Below are 20928 nucleotides of genomic sequence, written 5' to 3'. Positions count from 1 at the left end.
AAAGTATTTTTCAAACATTGTTACATCTCACACTTAAAAGAAAAAATTAAACACATAAAGTTACATATTAAGTTTGTAATGTCAATGTGTACAGTTAACGAAAGTTTTATCATCATCATGTAAGCAATTCAGAAATTTTAATTTTATTAAAATTAAGACTAAATGACTCATTTTTCTATGTGTACATGTAGTCTTGGCAATCCATACACCTCCTTGTTCTTACACTTTGTACAAGTTCTGAGTCATTTTGACAACCGCTTCTTCCCTATAACCTTAGCTCATCATAATTTTGACTTGACAAAGTTGCCTACGCTCATCCTCATCTGAGTTTACCCTTGTTTCGCTACCATCCGCTCAATCCGTTGAGTTTTCCTTCTACTTACCACACAATCACTTTTCTAGAAGCTAAATTCTTTATACTATTCAATAAGTATTTTTCTTTTAACTGGAAACTGTATAGTTCAGACTATCTATCGAGCAAAGGATAAATTCTCCTTGACTTCCATGATTGCTTACTATTTGGTACTTTAGCCGTAGAACACTACCAAAAGCAGTACACACCTCATAGGCTCACACCGTTTCTTAAATCATGTATCAAATTTTAGTTTTTTTTTATGACATCTATCAAATTTTTGTTACTTTGTTCAGTGGGAACCTAACATTATGAGCTGGATAGCTGCCCTTTTTCTTTTTTCTTTTTTTTCCATTTATAATTCTAGCCAACAAGGAATAAGATTTGGATTCTAGCATCTTTCTTAATAGAGAAAATATTTCAAACAGTACCCAAACTTAGGCCGACTCCTAACTTCAGTACCCGACTATGCAAAACTATCACTTTGGTACCCCAAGTTTGAAGTCCGACCCAAGAATGGTACACGTCGTCCATCACAGCGTTAAGTCTTTGCTACGTGGCAAACCATGAGGGCCCTTAAAATATGTCACGTGGTTAGCTAGTTAACGCCGTGATGGACGGCGTGTACCATTCTTGGGTCAGACTTCAAACTTGAGGTACCAAAGTGATAGTTTTGCATAGTCGGGTACTGAAGTTAAGAATGAGCCTTAGTTCGGGTACTGTTTGTAACATTTTCTCTTCTTAATAAACCAAGACACCTCTTCATGCCGTTCAAATCTAAGTCGCCTAATGGGAGCTTCAACCCTTTTTATGTTTTATTAACATAATTCCACCCTTTTATATTAATTAATGAGTAGTGCTACCAAATTCTAATCCCAAATGATGTGGCCTTTTGCCACATCATTAATTTGTGTTGATGTAATCGTCAACTAATAAATTAAGCAATTTTTTCTTTTCAAAAAATCATTATTTTATCTCTTCATTTAGAAAAAAAAAATATCTTCAATTGCTTTCAATAAAAGAATTGAACAATCATGTCGAATTAATTCCTCAAACGTAAAACAAAACTCAACATCTCTTGTATGAATTACAATAAAAATTGATCCGTTTATGCATGTTTGATAGGTTTAGGTCTTCAGCGTTTAATGAAACAATATACTTTTTTCATTAGCGAGCAACTTAGACAATGGATATAATCATAAAAGAATCAAAAGAAACTAAGCATCTAGAGAACAGCTATGATTTATTTTATTTATGTTGGTGCGTATTTGTCTTAAAAGATGGATGTACTAGAGGTATCTTGGATCTTATTCTAGTTTAGAATAGGTTTTTAGGGTTCCCTAAGGAATGATTCTTCTGTCGACCCCATAGAAGTGTTTCGTTTTTATACTACTTGCTGAATTTTATATAATGGGCTGACCTCTTTTCGTCAAAAAAAATGATTTATTTTATTTTTTCATCATTGCAAGTATAAGATGGTTGATGAATTTCTAAGGGAGAAAAAGAAGAGTGGATGGGATACAATCAACAGATAGCTAGAAGTGGATGAGTATTGACTTTAATTGCAATTTATGTTAATTGGTTTTCTTAATGAAAATTAATTATTTTGAGGTCATATTGAAAATATGAAATAAAAAATGATGATGTATCATTTGCCACATCATTTGGGATCTAAAATTTGGTATAAATTTTGGGGAGAATTCCACAAATGGTCACTCAACTATGACTCATTCGACACTTTGGTCACTCAAGTTTCAAATATATCACTTTGGTCACTCAAGTAGTACACTGTTATTCACAAAAGTCACTTTGTTGTGAGAAAAAATGTCCCTTGGGTGACTTTTGTGAATAACAGTGTACTACTTGAGTGACCAAAGTGATATATTTGAAACTTGAGTGACCAAAGTGTCGAATGAGTTATAGTTGAGTGATCAAAATAACTATTCTCTCTAAATTTTGGGATCCCAAGCATTCTCGTTAATTAATTTTGCCGTAGGATATTCTATATAAGAATTCACAACAGGAGAACAAATGAAAAAAACAAGTGCACTTTGATTAATTATGGTTTAGGTCCAATATAAGTACAAATTTTATTTCTGGGTCCAAAGTTCTCTGCTACATAAAGTCTCCCATTCCCCTCCCTAGTTCACACATATGTCATCTCTTTTTCACAAGGTCTATAAATTGATTCATCTCATTCCCTCTTCTTTGCGTCTAATACCAAGCTTTGAATACCCTCCTTTCTCTAGTACCAATTAAACAGATATGGCCAGAGTAACTAGAGCCCTGTTCTTCATAGCACTCCTCCTCTGCTCGACTTTAGCTTCTGCAGCTAGACCAGAACCAGCTTTTTCAGCAGTAGCAACTAATTCTATGAAAACCCAACTTGGGGTGAGTTTAATATTTCATTTTTGGTTTATGGTTTTAGCTTTGTGAATGAATTTTTGAGTTTGACATGTGGGTTTTTTATTTTCTGTTGATTTAGGCTGTTGAAACACAGCAAGCTGATATTGAACAGAGCTGTGAGGGAGTTGGAGAAGAAGAGTGCTTAATGAGAAGGACTTTGGCTGCTCACATAGATTACATCTATACCCAGAAGAATAAACCCTAAACTGTATTTGTTTGATAACTACTATATCTATCGTGATTATTCAGTACTTGTTAGCTATATAACAAGAAATTTAAACCAGCAGTCTTATCTACTCTGTTTTCTGGGGAATTGTGTTCGAATTATTATTATCTTTGTCGCTTTTATACCGTCCTTTATTTTTATTTACTAGCAACGAATATGAGAAACTGAGAAAGATCGATGGTGGCCCAAAAGTGCTTGACTTAGCATGGGATTCTCACAAGGTAGTAGTAAAGAATGTTGATCCAAGGACAGGGACACCAAGTCTTCTTGGTACTTGCACTTTATCCCTAGTTAAAGTGGAAACAAATAAAACTTTTAGACTGTTAGGCCTTGCTTAAGTAAAAGAGATTCTTACATGCTAGTAAAAAAGAATGATCAAGACAGAGGGACACAGTCAAAAGTAATGACAATTAACAAACAAATTAAGCTCGGCTAAATGGCCTTGCTCGAGTATCATTAGCATTGTGAGATACTTTCGGTGCAAGATTTCGGTGCAAGAGCAACCATTTACCTGTTTACGAATCCATATCATTCCACAACATAGTAAAAGAATATGCTTTCCTTTTCCGGCAAGTAATCGACATCAAAACCATGGCTAAAGAGATTCATATACATAATCGATTGAGTTGCGCTCTGATACTAATTTGTGACTAGTCAAATCTCATTTTTTAAAATGTTAATTTTCAAACTTTCATTAAAAACCTTAAATCTGTTCAAAGCTTTAAATTAACACTAATAACAGATTTTCAGATATCCCATAACCGTCAGCAATCTAGAAGTTGACTTCCTGTAATACATTACAAACTCTACCCCTTCTTGCAGCCTTTTATAATTACATCGGCAGAAAACTAACGTCTTCTTTTAAAAAGGAAGCCGTGGTTCATATTGCATGTGAATTAGTTGCCATCTGTTTATTTCAATTCTCAGAAGAGGCTGATGCAGCTTTCAACTGCCAACTCCCTGCTTTGCCAAACTTTATAATTGATGTCGCTTTGGATTTAATCAAAAGAAATGACAAGTAGCTAGTGTGGCTGAAACTAAAAGAACTGCATGCCTATAAAATTAATGCTCATCATGTACATGGCGTCATTTCAGTTAGGGTTCTTATAGTTTTGCCCAAAATTAAAATCCCCAAGTTGTTGAAGGTTTATGGTTTATAGTCAAAAGGAAGCCACTATTAGTGGTTCAACGTTTATGATTCTGATTTTCTTTCACTGCATGATTAACTACAAAACCAGAGAACATTGAAGTTCTTGGAAACTAGTACAGTGGTGGGATGGCCCTCCTCGGTCTCCTTCACTTTTATTGTGGGCAACTATAACTTTGACTATGACTGTTCACACAGCACGTTCAAATTGGTCTTTGCATTTGAACTTGATCTCACATCAAGTAATTAGCATGCCATTTGCACACAAACTCTTCACAGTAGTACGTGATTGACTAATCATTGATCAACGTCTAGATTACGTTTTCCACTCGATTTTAGAGGGGAGACCCAACTAGTACTACGCTACTGATAGTGGCGAATCCTCAAATTTCTGTCCTAATATGAGATCTATAAGATGCTCAGACGTCCAACTAGTTTGCTTTGTGTATCCAGTCGTTATTTTCTAGTGCTAACTTTGTCTGGTCGACTTGTCGAACTCATTGTTTTCATCTCTACAACGCGTTATTGACATACTTTCTTTCATGTGATTTTAGCAATCATCTTGCGTGCTTCACACTTATTAAAAGAAAGGTTCTTAACCCAAAGCACCAAAATAAATTAAAATTATCCCACTTACCCCAGCAACAAATTTTTGTTCTCACCTACACAATTTAACAAGAAATGACCATTTTACCCTTAACTTGATTAAGAAATTGCAACATGCCACTCTCTCTCTCTCTCTCTCTCTCTCTCTCTCTCTCTCTCTCTCTCTCTCTCTCTCTCTCTCTCTCTCTCTCTCTCTCTCTCTCTCTCTCTCTCTCTCTCATATCTCCGATATCCGGCGCAGTGATGGCATCCACGCCTGAAGACGACGACGCCTCCCTTGACCTCACTGCCCGCTCTCTCGGGCCACCAGTTCGACTTACCGCGACGGTGCCATCTCCCTTCTCTCTCTCTCCTCCACGCTATATCTCTCTCTCCTCCGCGATAACAATCTGGGCTTTGCGGTTTTGAGTTCGTTTCTAGTACCACAGTGTCGCCTCAAAGCCATTAACGGCCACCTCATCTCCAACACCGAGTCCCGCTCCATTCTCCGAACAAATGCCACTGCTGGCGAGTTTGTTTCCAGTCCTCTCTCTCTTCGGCTAGATTCCGAGGAGCATCGCCATTCAGCTCGTACAATCAGTTTTCCGGTCAGGTTCGACGAGCTTTGGCACTGGACCACGAGCTCTTGGAACTCATCCCCAAGGTGCACCAATGGGAACGTCTGCACACTGGTACCGGTGAAGACATGGGTGCCCAAATCAGTTTAGTTTTTTTTTTTTTTAAGTAATGGGACAGGAAAAAAAAAAAATATATTTGAATGTCTATTGAGGGTCAATAGACATCTATTGGAGGGCAATAGAAGTTTTGAATTAGACGTTTTGAATTGATGTAATCTACTCATTTTAAAGTTTTGGATGTCTACTGGGGGGCAATAGACATCTATTAGAGGGCAATAGACGTTTTGAATTTATATAATTTCTTCGTTTTTTTTCTTTAATCAAAGTTGTATTTGTCTAATTTTAGGAAAATTAGTTCCTATTCCGACTACCTAAAATTCTATTGGGGGGCAATAGACGTATATTTGGGGGGCAATACATGGCTGATAAACGTCTATTGGGGGGGCAATAGACGTCTACTAGGGGCAATAGACATCTATTGGGGAGCAATAGATGTCTATTAGGGGTAATAAACCTTTCCGGCGATCGGTGACCTGATTCCGGCGGTCGTTGACAGGATCCTGGCGGCAGGTGACCGGGCTCCGGCGAAGTCCCCTATGGTTTCTCTCTCTTCCATTTTCTCTCTCTCTCTCTAAGTAACAAAAGTGAGGGTAAAATGGTATTTAAAAAAAATCTTAATGGGGTATTAGGGAAGACCTCCTTAGAGTGTTTTGGGTAAGAGAGAATTAAAAAAACTTAATGAGGTAAGTGGGAAAAAAATCTCCAGAAATGGGGTCAATGGATAAAATCCCTTAAAAGAATTGCATAACACATTAACAATTGAGTTTCCAATAATTGAACTAAAAGCAAGAGTTGGTGATTTCACTGACTGGCATACCCTAAATCTACATCTACTTACTAATCCGTAAATTTAGAGGTGTACTTGGTGTGACTCAAGATCTTATTAGTTAACCTCGATACAATTGCTTGGATTTGGGCCTCAAAAACTTATTTGGTTGGAGGTGGATTCCAAATTGGTGCTTAGTTTACTTCGCTCTCCTTCTCTAATTCCTTGACAATTTAAGGTGGAGTAGGAACAAGGATTCAAATTTCGGTTTTAGTTTTAACTTCGGTACTTCAAATTTAAGAAAATTTCGGAGAAAATTTTATCTTCGGTGGAAATTTCAGTTAAAAATAAAGAAATTGCATTTGTAAAATGATATTTTTGAATGAAATTTTACATATATTAAACTAACCTACAATAAAACTATTTACAATGTAACCTCTCTAAAATTGTACATTTATAATAAAATTGTGATATGTTCAGCTAAGGCTCGAAGAACAAAAAACAGATTCGAAGAACAGAGAACATTTGAAAAAAAATCTTTATTGTTGGAGACATCATTGAGTATGAAAGTGTGTGCAAATTTGTGTATGATGTTCCCTACTCCCAAGTGTAGGAGGTCAAGTTTTAATATAGGGAAGTGAAGAGTGTCGTACGCAAAGGATTGGGGGAAACTCAAGCCTAGCTAGATTCCCCGCAAAAGCCTAGAAAAATAAAATGCAATCTAACTTTTTACAAGTTCACAACCTTAGCCCTTTGGAAGCTAAAGATTGCAATGATGATATTAACAATTATGGTAGTAAATGGCTTGGTTGATTTTAGTTTTACGATAAACTAAGTTGCTCAAAAATTAAACTAAGCTAATAAAAATGTGGAGACTAAATCAATGAGAGGAGTAGAGACTTAGGCATCACACCTAACCTTACTTATGCACAAAATGTAACCCATATTTGATGTAGTTACATGCTTTGACAAATTTTCCCTTAGTGCTTTGGTGAAGCTGCAAGAAACCAACTAATCATGCAACTCAACAAACTTTGGTGAAGCTAAGTTAAATTACACAACCTTAATCTCATTTATATTTCATTAAAACACAAGTGGGCTATAAACCGCAAGCCTAACACCGCCTTAGAGCAATTAAACTCACGGTTTATGCATTAAGTTTAAAGTAAGAAATTCAAGCGACTTAACAATTAATTCCCGTAGGAATCATTAAGCCACCACCCAAAGGCTACTCATGCTTATGGATTCAAGAAGTCGTCAAGTTCAAGTTTCCAATTCATTAGTTTCCTAAACATGCTTTCTAGGTGACTAAGCTGGCAAACACATTTAGTAAGCATTAAAGTTTAGAAGCCCATAGATTCAAAACATGCATAAACATCAAAACACATGAAAATTTACATTATTTGCACATAAGTTTGGCTAGGGCCAACTACTCACAACACATGTTATTACAAGTACAAGCCATAAACATCAAATTAAAGAGAGAATGAAGGGAAAAAGAAGAACTACCCAGGGGTTTGACTCTTGGTGGAGTCAAACCAAGATGTCAAAGATCCCACCTAGCTCTCTAGATGTAAAATGATGAGAGAATTGCTTCAAGGTATGAGATTTTCGGTTTTTACAACCCAAAACACCATACACATCCACAAAACTCAAGAACAAGGGTTTGAATACGTGAAAGCAAGTGTTGTGATTGATTTAGAGTGTGTAGTAACCTCGGTTTTGGTGAAACTCAAGTGCCTATACACCTATTTCTCACACAAACTTAAGCAACTATGAACTAGAGAGAAACTATGCTAGAACTAGAGAAAAGAGAGATTTTGGTGTTTCAAAATGAGAGAGTAGAAGGGTAAACTGTTTTGGGGAGAGAGAATGGGCTATTTAAAGGCCAAGGCAATTCAAATCAAGGGTGGAGATCAAAAGGAATGAAGGACTAGATGTGATTGACAAATGTGGATCTAGTTTTTAACTCTACATAGAAATGACCTAGAAAGCCTATAGATATTTTGGTGGAGAAGAAAAAGTAAGGGTAGAAGGATCATTGTGTAGGGGAACAAGGTAATAAATAGGAGACAAATATGTAAGGTGTAAGAATTGGACCACTTGTCATATTTCAACTTTTGAATTTCAAAATAACCTAGACCTAAAGTCTTCCCACCTAAAATCTCTAACTTAATCAGCTCTTTCCTGTCCTCCACACATGTTCTTGGCCAGCCAATTTGGCCGGAAATGTCCGAAATCCGGTGTTGACTACAGTTGACCCATTTTTTGTCCGTTTGCGCACTTTCTTCTCCTTTCTTTCTTCAATTGAATCTCCACCGAAAGTTCAGAATTTTCCTTTAACTTCTTCATAAAAAATGTTCCTCCATGAGTGTAGAACATTCAGGTAAGATTTTAGAGCTTATTTGGCGGTGGTTTGGCGGGAAATGCTGCCAGAATCTGTATAGGTCCGGTTTTGCAGTTCTCGTCTTTTAGTCAGAAATTTGTGCCAATCTAATGAAGGTCTTCCACTCTGAAATAGCTCTTGAACTCTTCATACGAAATGATTCTTAGAATGTCTAGAATGGATCTGGAAAGTTTCAACTCATTTGAAGTTCATTTGGTCAGTCTTCCGCTCCTCCTTCCTTGCCTAACTCGGTTTCTCCTAGCCGGAGTAAGAAAATGTGCTAAAGTTGACTTTTTAGTGCATTTCCAAGCTTCTCCATCATTTCCTAGCATGATGAGGAAAACATAATAAATATATATAAATAAACACAAAGGTTAAGCAAAAGTGCAAGATTAGGGGAATAATTAGTAGGTAATTATGGACCTAACATTTATTAGAGGTCATATTAACATATAACAAAGAAAATGTCGCAAAGAACAAAAAGAACAAATTTTAACTTTATTATAGGAACACAATGTAAGCTCATCTTTTTTACTATTAACAAATAACAGATTTATGCAATTAACAAAAGTTTAAAAAAAAAAAAAAAAAAAAAACGTCCCGTCTCTACAATGTAACCCAATAAGTCACTATATTGAGTTCCTATGTCTATTGAACTAAGACTCGAAGAAAGGGATTCAAACTCATTTAGAGACAAATGCTTATCACGTCTTCCTTGTGTATCCTTTATACTTGATTGCAAATAAAATCAGATGTTCATATTTTCTCTATGAAATTATGAAGTAAAAACTCATTGTCGATGCCATACAAAATTTCACAGAAATTTCAGGGAATTTCGGACAAAATTTTAGTGTGAATTTTTAAATATATTTTTTGTCTGTAGATATTTCGAAAATTAAAAATATTTCGCAGAAATGAATGGAAAATTTTGGGAAACTCCTGATGGAAATAATATAGCATATGAATTTCATTTTGGTACTTTAAAAAATTAAGGAAATTTCGGCAGTTTCAGAGAAATTTCAATCCTTCATAAGTGCTTGCACCATATATCTCAATTGCAATTTAGAGCTTATCATATTCTTTGTGAGGGTAATCAAGTGGCATATGCGTTAGCAAATCACAAAATGACTGCTTCGAGTTATGTTTGGTGGGACTCTCTTCCTCCTTTTATCTCTTCTTTTTATAAGAATGATGATTCGTTTAGCATTGCCGAACTATTGTTTTTGTTAGCTGTTGTTACTATGTTGGTTAGGAGCGACCTATTTTTGTGGTTTTTCTTTTGTTACGGGTAAGGTGAAGGTCCCCCCCTAAAATCTTTTTTTTTGAAATAGATGTTGAATTTATTAGATCAATAGCCAAAGGCTAAAGTCTACCATAGCTTACATAAGCAAAATTCGGCAAGAAAATCTGAACTAAACTATCTAAGCTAGCTAGAGCAGATCATTAAAATATCTGGGACGCTCACATTTAACCGAGCCTATACAGGAATGAAAAAACATCGCCTCCTACTGAAAAGAAATCATTCAACTAGCCCCCACTTGCCAATCATGCAATTGTGGTATAAGCAAGACACTAGAAATGTCATAGAAGACTCATAGAAGTTAATCCAACCTCACACAGGCTCAATACCCTAATACATTAGGGCCCAGATTTCCTTAACCTGTGCCCAAGCCCAAATTAAGTCTTGCCTAGCAAGAGGACTCCCCTGCCCCATTAGCCCAAATTTGAGCCTAAGCCCAGAGACCCAGACCTAAACCCAAGCCAACAGAGGAGGAAAATCACTGTGATGCCCCGGAAATTCATAATTATTTTCTAAGGATTTTTACAGAATTAATTTTATAACTATTGGACGGTTTCGTGGCTCGTGGATGGAGCGGAAGTGTTTCGGGCGAATAATTAATTGAAGAATATGGTTTTAAGGGGGGTTGCCAAAGGTTGACTTTTTATTCGTTGGGATTCTCCGAAAACTTCCTTCACGAAAGTTGTAGAGCGCGTCGATACGAGTTCGTGGACATGTGGAACGCGAGAATCGGAGTTCTTATGAGGAAGTTATGGCTATTGGAAAAAGTTTCCATTTTAGTATATAAAGGAAAAATCAGTTTTTTTTTCATTATTCCTCATTTCCGTTTCCGGAAGCTTTTTTTTTTCTCTCTCTCTTCTCTCTCGTCCGCTCCCTCAGTATCGAAGAAAACCGCCTGACCCGACCCGAACCCGGCCGATCCGACCCGACTTTTCCGGCCAACTGCGGCGGTCTCCGGCCTTGAAACTTGGCCAGCAGGGTCGTCTCCTCCGTCTGGTCGTCCCTCTGGTGTTCTCTTACGGCGATTCTCCGTCTCGGTGGCAGTTCAAGGCGGTGCAGCCTTGTGTTTTCGGACCCGGCCGGAAAACACAACTCCGGCGACCTCATGACTTCAGGCTTCTAGGGTTGAGTTCAGAACAAGCTCGCTGATCGATCCATGGTGTTTGTTTTGATCGGTTGACGTGGAAATCGGTTCAACTCAGTTGGGATTACTGTTCACGGCTTGTGAGGTAGTTTTCGATCCCTTAAGCTTGTTTTCTGACTTCGAGCTAGTTATGAGAATTCACAAGCATGCTTAGATGAAGAACTTTGATGTTGGGAATTTTGTGAAATAATGTGTTTTGGCCGGTGGCGGTGCACCACCGTCTGTGGTGGCGTTCCGGCGGTGTTCCGGCCACTTAAGGAACTGTTTTTGGTATTATATATGTTCTACTCGTTGATACGAGCGTTTCGATATATAATATGCAAATTTTGGAGTTCGTATGGAATTGTTATGATTTTTGCAATTTCATACCGATCGATTATTCTATCCGTGAGGATTTGAGCGTCCGATCGACTTGTGGTTTGGTCACATCGATCGTGGACGTATTCCAGAGACTTCGGGAGGTCTCGGATGTGGTTTTGCCTCGATTGGCGCCACTTTGGGGGATTTTAGTTCAAAACAGGGGTTTCGGACTTAAAATTGGTTATGAATCGTTACTGATTTGAGATCATTGGTGAATAGGTGCTTCTAGAAGGTGAATTGGACGAGTTGTTGGTGATAGTGTACTAGTTCGGTTCTGTATAGAAGACGCAGCGGGATTCTGAGGTGAGTAATCTCACGAAGTTCATTTCACGAACGGGAATACCCTTATTATTTTGAGAGTTATTTAGTTAACTGCAAACTATAGATGGTATTAGTGGCACTTTTGAGTAGATGATTACGTGTGTATATATGTATATTATGGGATGTATATATATACATACGTATTCATGTATTAGTAGATATATGTTTACGTGAAATATATATGTTTTGGGTGGTTTGTGGATTTATGAAAACAATATGCATGAAATGATGCTTTTATTGTTTTGGGGTGTGGCTTTTGGAAAACAAATGATTTGTGGAAATGATTGATTTCGATTTGTTTTGAAAAGCGTTGAGATTTGAGAAAAGTGTTGAGATTTGGGTATGAAAACAATGGGCATGAATTGATGCTTTTTATTGTTTTGTGTTATGGCTTTTTCGGAAAACAATGATTATGGAAATGTTGATTTCGATTGTTTTCAAAAGCGTTGCGATTTGTGTAACATTTTGGGTCAGATGCGACTCCTTTAATGTTTTGCTCCAAGGGACATTGCGGCCCGAGGATCGAAGGTCTAAGACCTTGGGCAGAATCTCAGGTGACCACGTCTTTGGCCGGACGAGTGGTTACGTTTTCAGTTAGAGCTCTAATCTGTCTGCCATATAGGTAATTCATGGGGTAACGGGAATTGGTTATTTACAACTCATGACATTACGTATTTTTAGGGAACAAGGTGTGAGTTGCTTCCTTATTAATGGTTTTTAAGGGGACAAGGTGTGAGTTGTTTTCCTTATTAACGTTTTGATAGAAATCAAGGTGTGAGTTGCTTTCTATGGTACGCTTATGGTACAACTGATAGAATTCAAGTGTGAGTTGTTTTCTATGTCTTACTGATAGAAATCAAGGAGTGAGTTGCTTTCTATGTTTTACTGATAGAAATCAAGGAGTGAGTTGTTTTCTATGTTTTACTGATAGAAATCAAGGTGTGAGTTGCTTTCTATGGTACGCTTATGGTACAACTGATAGAATTCAAGTGTGGGTTGTTTTCTATGTTTCGTTTTAAAAGGAAACAAGGTGTGAGTTGCTTTCTTTTATTTCGATTTGAAAGGAAATTAAAGTGTGAGTTATTCTCCTTTATTTCGTGTTTTAAGGAATCAAAGCGTGAGTTGTTTTCCTTATTTTTGGCGTGAGTTGTGTGTGGTTTGAGTTACTCATACGGGCTTGCAAAAGCTTACCGGGGTGTTGTGTGGCAACCCGGTGCACCATTCCAACGGTGTAGGGGTTAATCCTGCAGGTTAGGATAATCGAGGTTGAGGCAGCGAGCTAGCAGCTTTACGGTAGGAAGCCAATTTTGTGACTTTACCGTTATTTGGACTTCCGTTGTAGTGAGCTCTGAGGAGCATTACGTTTATCTTGTTGTTGACAATTTAATTCGTAAGCTTGTGTAATATATAACTCTTTGGAGCGAGTGTATATTAACTTTGAGGGTTCAGGGCATCAATAAGTGTGTAAGTTAAAGGGAAAAAGATTCCAGGTATTTTGTATTGATGACTGGACGTTCACGCATATATAATTATGGGGTTATATATATCGATTTTCATGTGTGTAAAATCAGGGGCGTGACAATCACGCTACTCCTTTGCCTCCACCGCTGTCATGTCCTCCAGTGGCATACCATTCGACCACATCTCCGGAGGCATGCTTTCCCACCCGTGCATCACCATCGCCGACCAGTTACACGTGGTCAACAGTCCTCAGCCCCACAGAGGACCGACAGGAAAAGAGAATCCCCGCCTCCCTGCCCTTAACGACTCCTCTAGCGCCTCGCCAGAACGAAATCTGTGTAGCGTCGAGACCTAGACACCAGTACCTAAAACTCAATCTGTATCCCGTAGTCGTAGGTCAGCTCTACTCCCCACACCGATCAGATCGAACCAGCCACCCAAAACCAAAAGAGATAACAGCTTAAAACTGGAAACCGTGCAAAAAACACGCTTCAATCTCTACCAACAATGACTACGGAACAACGTACCACGGCTACAGGACCGTCGAGCTCCGCAAGGATTAACGGCGCGCTTCTCTGTGCTCGACAACCCTAGGAGAGAGCGTCGCTTGTTTTATCCATGTCCCCCCTCTAAATTCTAGATGCAACTTATTTTCTTTTCTTTCTTTGAATAACTTCTCCTCGCTCAGAGCGAGTTTTTGATTTTAAAAAAATCTGGATAAGTTTTTATATGGATTGAAGATTGCAAAATCTGGTAGTGGAGCATTGTAAGACTTATGACAATAGAATATTAAACCAAACATGTAATATATGTGCCGTGCCGTCATTGAAATTTAAGATTGCAACAACCATAGCTAGCTAGTTCTCAACTTTGACTATCCTTCTCCTAGTCAACTTTTTTCCCTCAGGATAGGAGGAGCTTTGCAAGTTGCCAATTACGCGTGCGCCCAACTCGTTATATGGTTTTGTAGACCATCAATACACATCTCTCTGTAAAATTGTAGGTATAAAATGGTCCTCCAAATTCCAGTCGGCTATAGAGGCTGCAGCTAGCTCGGATTCAGTTGCATGTCTTAGTGGAAATGGGAATTGCAACTGTTAAAAAGAACAATAAGGTCTGGTGGAAACTATGACCAAAAGTTGTCGAAGAGTTCGTTTTCCTTATTAGATCCAGGTAAACAATTTGGCTCATCGATTGTTATGAATCTCGCATCTTTGAAATAAAATGAAAGTTCAAGTTCACAAACACTATGATAATGATATTGCATACAAAGAATGATATCGCGGAATATTATACATTGTTGTGTGCTGCTAGATGAGTGGCGATGTATATCATTGTAGGTCTTAGGCGTCAATACTTGTCATGTCAGTTGCTCTGATTTAGGGATAGATCGGAGTAGGGGTTTTTTAATTTCTGTTTTTTCCTTGGAGTTCCTTTAGGTTTTTAGTTTTTTTGTTAGAGAGATTTGGGCTGCTTTTCGCAGTCTATATTGTTCTTGGACTTGTATTATGAGTGGTTTAATTTCTTGAAACCCTCTATCTTGACGCAGTGACGTCGTAATATATTGGAACATGATTCCATTTCCCTAAAAAAAAGAATGATATCGCGGAAAACTATTCCTTTAAAAAAAAAAATCAAAAACATATATTCTTAGGAAAGTTCAATATATATACCAGCATATTTTGCATAGACATTATGAATATTCAAGCATATAAAGAAAAAAAAAATGAAACCCTTTGATCCTCTTTTATAAAAAAAAATAAATAAATAAAAGCATATAAAGAATGTTATCTCAGAAAACTATCTATCTAGAAGACTAAAAATTTCAACAACATTCCTAGGAAGGTTCAAAATTTCCGGTAAAGAATGCTATCGTGGAAAACTATCCAAAATTAATGCTGGCATATTGTGCACAGACATTATGAATACTCAAGCATATAAGAAATGCTATTTAGGAAAACTATATCCGTTTAAAAAAAATCAAAAATATTCTTAGGAAGGTTCAAAATAGCCGTATATTTTGCTAGACATTACGAGTATTCGAACATATAAGGAATGTTATCTCGAAAAAATTATCAAACGATGGCATATTCTTCGTGGACACTACGAATATTCGAAGCACATGTGACTAGGTACTTCTTCGCTATAAAATGTCTCGTTCTTTATTTCTTCGAAAATTGTAGTGACAACCGCCCGTATTTATTTCTAATCTTCCCAACAAAGTCATGTAGCTAGCAGTTTGTAACTCCGATGGCATGTCCAGAGATTTAACCTCTACGTACACCCAATAATCCAATATCAAACGTCTATTCCACTCTTGTTTTCTCCTCCTCAAGCATTAGACAATTCCTCATATCCGAGAACGGAGAACCTCCAGTCCTCCACCACGAAACCAATTAGTGAAGCAAAACATATTTCAAAATTATCCCTCCTGCGGCCTTTTTTTTGTTTTATCTCATCAAGGAAGGATAATGGAAGCCAACTAGCAGTCGGTTTTGGTGACATGACATTTTTCTCCAACAAAGTATCGTTAGAGGTTTCAAGTTCAACTCCTTCCTCCTCCATTGATCAGAAGACAAAGGAAAAAGGAAAACTATCTCAGCTTGTGCATAGGCATCATATATAGCTATCAACCCTACAAAACCATCAATTAAGTTCAGAAAGCAAATGAACATGCCGCTGGCAGTTGATGTCTCGAATGAGAACCAGTATGTGAGTAGAAATTCACCTGATGACTTTGCACTGCACTTAACATTCTTCTAATCTACCCTTTGGGAGACTTTGCAATGGTATCAACCTCTGGAGGAAACTCCAGTCCTATTTCGCCATTTCGATAGCGAAACATATCTTTCAATCGGGTAAACTGTTGCTCAGGTTAGGCGAATGTTTAATCATAAAATCTATTGGGGTGAATTTTTTCTTTTTGAGGGGATCCTTAATTGGTGAAGTGAAGTTATGTTACTATTATGATTCCTGTCCAATTTAATATCTTAATTAGAGTAAATTGGTGAACGAATTTAGATTTGGTGTGAACCTTAATGCTGGGCTTTTAGTCCATTAGGTCTCGGCCCAATCCAAATTTTCTAGAAACCCAACCCAGAAGACGAAGCTCCTAAAATCTCCAAGATCTAAAACCCTCTTTCGCAAGTCGCAAAGCAGCTGAAAATCCTTGAATCGTGAAAAGCAAAAGCAAACAAATTGCAGAGGAAATGTTTGGTCGACGCAAATTCCTCTCCTTTCCTTTAGTTATCGGAGCAGTCATGTAAGATCTTTTCTCCAATTCAACTACTCTTTTCCTTCAACTTATTAGTCTCAGTTTGATATTCACGAATTTGAGCTATAGGTAATATTGATTTTATGCCATTCTTCATGTTGAAGAACAATCCAGTTTGTTCTGTGGGGTTTGGCCCAGTTTCATTGTGCTTGCTTATCATAGTCTACTATTTGGTTTGGTTGGTAGTGCTTGTAATTTTGGTCAATTTTAAGTTACTTTCTGCACTTTGATTTTTTTGACCATGAAAATGCCAACCCATGAACAGGAAAAAGCATCGATCTTTATATTGTGGTGTGTATGGTGTGAATGTTTGACTGTATGTGATGAGGTTTAAGTGATGTACTTTAGGTTCATATATAGCTTGCCTCAAGCTTTCATATTGTTAGCTTTTTTCCTCCATTTAGATAGTGAAATGGACATGTAAAAGTGGTGGAGAATGGCGATGTTCCGCAAAGCAAAATCATTGCTAATGTTTATAATGACTGGTTATTGATAGAATTCGGGACAGTTGTATTGAGAGTGAGCCACACAATGCATGCTTTAGATTCTGTATAAATATCCATACAGAAACCAAAATGTCGCTTTTAATGCTGTGCTTGTAGGACCGCTAGGCTTGGTTCATGTAAATTCTTGAGTGATGAAGATTGTTTGTAGAAACACTTGTTCTCCTTCTCAGGTTTGTTGTTATTTTCTTTTATGATTTTTGTTTGTTTTTATTTGACCTTGGGAATTTGGGAACTCTGGTTTGATTATAAGAAACTTAAATTGATAGCTGTGATCATGCTAACTCCATGTGTTATTTTTACACCCTAGATGAAATCCTGAAATTCACAATTGTTGCTTTGAGCTGTCTGTTCGGTCCTTTGTAGATGTGTGGCTGTTAGCAGCTTATCTTCTCTTTAATTCTGTTATCTCCTTCCGTGAATCATTGATTAGGTTAGATATTATGCAACTATCATAATTTCAGTATCTGGTAGGATTTTTTTTTTTTTTTTTTAAAGGACATTAAGGATTTGGATTTGGTGAGATTACTTTTTTTGAAATAGAGGTAGTTTTGTATCTCCTGTATGTTTCTGGTTGGGCGGGCATTATCGATCTTCAGACAGGACTTGGAAAAAGTTGTAATAGGGAAACCTTGAAGCATAGTGGCATTGATCCAGAATGTGCAGTAACTTTTCTGAAACAATTGAATTACTGAACATTTCATCTTGTCTGCACTCTTCACGAGAAAGTATTTCTATAGATGATGATCACTGCAAGGTATTATTTACCTCCAATGACTTCTTTTCTCTGATCTGTTGATTTTGTTACTGCATTTTTCTGTCCTCAATATCTAGAGAAAAGACTCTAGGATTATTCCTTCGGGAATCCAATAGGCATGACACTTAGACTTTGAGACTGCAAGACCTTCATCTAGTTGATTGTTAACAATAGGATTATTGAAAGTAATGCATTTCTTATCAGATGTAGCCAAAAATGGGAATGTAATCTAATACAAAGTGGAAATGAAGGTGGACTAGAACTATGTAATAATCATTTGATTAGCACTAACAGATGCTTCCAAATTTGTGAAATATATGTGTTATACTATGTGGCGATATTAGGTGTTGGAGACAAGTGATAAAACCTATAAGCATTAGAGCATTAGCTTAATTGGTAAAACAGTGTCATCATTTTTTCACTTTGAAGATCCAGTTAGTTTCTTATCTTGGCTGAATTTTTGGCTGGGAATTGGTTCCACTGAGTTTTAATGTCGTGGAAATTTTGTGTTTAGTGCTATCTTCCTTAGAACCCTGGTACCTATCTTGGCTGAATTTTCGGCTGGGAATTGGTTCAACTGAGTTTTAATGTCGTGGATGCTTTTGTGTTTAGTGCTAGCTTCCTTAGAACCCTGGCACCTATGTTCAGGAAAAAAAAAAAAAACAAAAAACCCTTCTTGCCATAAGCTTGCCTCAAGTTTTCATATTATTAGCTTTTGTCCTCCATTTAGATAGTGAATTGGACATGTAAAAGTGATGGAGAATGGCCATGTTCCGCAAAGCAAAATCATTGCTTATGTTTATAATGACTGGTTATTGATAGAATACAGGACAGTTGTATTAAGAGTGAGCCGCAGAATACATGCTTTAGATTCTGTATAAATATCCATACACAAACCAAATGTCGCTTTTAATGATGAGCTTGTAGGACTGCTAGGCTTGGTTCATGTAAATTCTTGAGTGATGAAGATTGTTTGTAGAAACACTTGTTCTCCTTCTCAGGTTGTTTTGCTTTTGTTGTTATTTTCTTTTATGATTTTTGTTTGTTTTTTATTTGACATTTGGAATATGGGGAACTCTGGTTTGATTATAAGAAACTTGAATTGATAGATGTGATCAGGCTAACACCATGAGTTACTTTTACACCTAGATGAAATCCTGAAATTCACAATTGTTGCTCTGAGCTGTCTGTTGGGTCCTTTGGCTATTAGCAGCTCATCTTCGCTTTAATTATGTTATCTCCTTCCTTGAATCATTGAATAGGTTGGACATTATAAAACTACCATAACTTCAGTATCTGGTAGGATATTTTTTTCAAAAGGACATTAGGGATTTGGATTTGGTGTGATTACTTTTCGGAAATAGAGGTACTTTCGTATTTCCTGTCTGTTTCTGGTTTCTTTTTCGTTGTTGGGGTTTTTGTTGTTGTTTTGGGGGGGGGGGGGGGGGGCGCAGCGGGCATATATCGATCTTGAGACAGGGAAACCTTGGAGCATAGTGCCATTGTCCAGAAAGTGCAGCAGCTTTTCTGAAAAATTGAATTACTCAACATGTCATCTTGTCTGCAGTCTTCACCAGAAAGTATTTCTATTGATAATGATCACTGCAACGTATTACGTATCTCCAATGACTTCTTTTCTCTGATTTGTTGATTTTGTTACTGCTTTTTTTAAAATCTAGAGAAAGGGCTCTAGGATAGTCCCTTTGGGAATCCATTCGGCATAACACTCAAACATTGAGACTGTGAGACCTTCAACAAGTTGATTGTTAACAGTGGGATTATTGAAAGTAATGCATTTCACATCAGATGTAGCCAAAAATGGGAATGTATTCTGATGCAAAGTGGAAGTGAAGGTGGACTAGAACTATGTAATAATCATTTGATTAGCACCAACAGAGGCTCCCAAATTTGTGAAATATATGTGGTAGTAGATGGTGATTAGGTGTTGGAGACAAGTGATAAAACCTATAAGCATTAGAGCATTAGCTTAAATGGTAAAACAATGTGATCATTTATATGCTTTGAATATCCGGTTTGATTCTTCTCTTGGCTGAATTTTCAGCTGGGAAGTGGTTCCACTGAGTTTTAATGTTGTGGATACTTTTGTGTTTAGTGCTAGCTTCCTTAGAACCTTGGTATGTATGTTTAAAAAAACATAACCTTGGTACCAGGGCATGAACCAGCATGGTTCATGCCCTTTAAATTTCCTTCAAATTTGCAGCCTGCTTACAATTTGCTGGTTCATGCCCTTTAAATTTCCTTCAAATTTGCAGCCTGCTTACAATTTCAAATATTCCAATATGATTGATCTGATTTTGAGCGTCATTCAAGCTGACTTGATAAATGCATGTGGAATTTGCAGAATTGGAGTTGCTTCAGGCAAGGCAATCTTTGGACCCCCACTTGAGGAGTACTGGACAAAGAAGCAGCAGGAAGAAGCAGCTGCAAAGGAGACTGATGCAAGCTCAAAGTAACCAATATGGTATCGCATTCCCTCATGATTGATTGTCTCACAGTGGTGCAAGCCAGGAGATGAAGATGGTATATTAATTAGTTCATTCATTTACACTTCAAGAATATGATGAAGGCAACAGCAATCTGCAACTGTTTCTAGAAGCTGTTATAGTTGAGGGAAGAAAGTCCTCTGCTTGCTTAATTGTATTTCTTCTCAGGTTGCTTATTGTAAAATTTCAATGACGCTGTTTTTCAGCCTGCTGATATAAGGAGGAAAACTGTTCTCGTATAAAATTCATGCAGACTAACAAGCTACCGTATGAAAGAAGCTTCCAAGTTTTTATCTATAAATTCATGCTGTCTATACTTTTCGATCTGTCCGCATGTCAAATTTTTTCGTTGAGTTGCAATTTTATCGATGGAACATTTTCCGGTACCACTTACCAGAATGATAATGCAAAATTTTGAAAGTAGGTCCTTATTTGTACTCATCTGAACTTATTAAAATGGGTTATTAATATCATTCTGAGAAAGATGATCATGTAATGGGTTTGGATCTGGAAATATTATTGACCTCCTAGTATAACCTCCAACCAAATATCAACTTCTATTTGATTTCTGTTGTTTGTTCTCACCAACAGGGTATACCAACAGGCAAGCATTACATTTTGATTATATTCACTAAACCATTTCAACAAATAGCAATGTACTGTACTTTGCAGATTTATATCCAAGTAAAATTAACATGAAAAGAATTATAAAACATGCATGTATATGAAGAATCAACA

At 37.1% G+C, this 20928-nt stretch overlaps 2 long non-coding RNA genes across 2 annotated transcripts; both read left to right on the top strand.

The window, feature by feature from the left end:
- Positions 1–2553: 2553 nt before the first annotated feature.
- LOC112188526 lies at positions 2554–3044 on the top strand. The gene is made up of 2 exons (XR_002931466.2): positions 2554–2743; positions 2838–3044. It is a non-coding gene; the product is annotated as an uncharacterized LOC112188526 (long non-coding RNA).
- Positions 3045–15344: 12300 nt separating this feature from the next.
- Positions 15345–20516, top strand: LOC112184118. The gene is made up of 2 exons (XR_002930012.2): positions 15345–16414; positions 20049–20516. It is a non-coding gene; the product is annotated as an uncharacterized LOC112184118 (long non-coding RNA).
- The last annotated feature ends 412 nt before the right edge of the window (positions 20517–20928 follow it).

Source organism: Rosa chinensis, chromosome 2 (genome assembly GCF_002994745.2).
Source record: "Rosa chinensis cultivar Old Blush chromosome 2, RchiOBHm-V2, whole genome shotgun sequence".
Lineage (NCBI taxonomy): Eukaryota > Viridiplantae > Streptophyta > Magnoliopsida > Rosales > Rosaceae > Rosa > Rosa chinensis.
The sequence above is the reverse complement of the archived record's forward strand: the minus strand, read 5'-3'. Positions and strand labels throughout refer to the sequence as shown.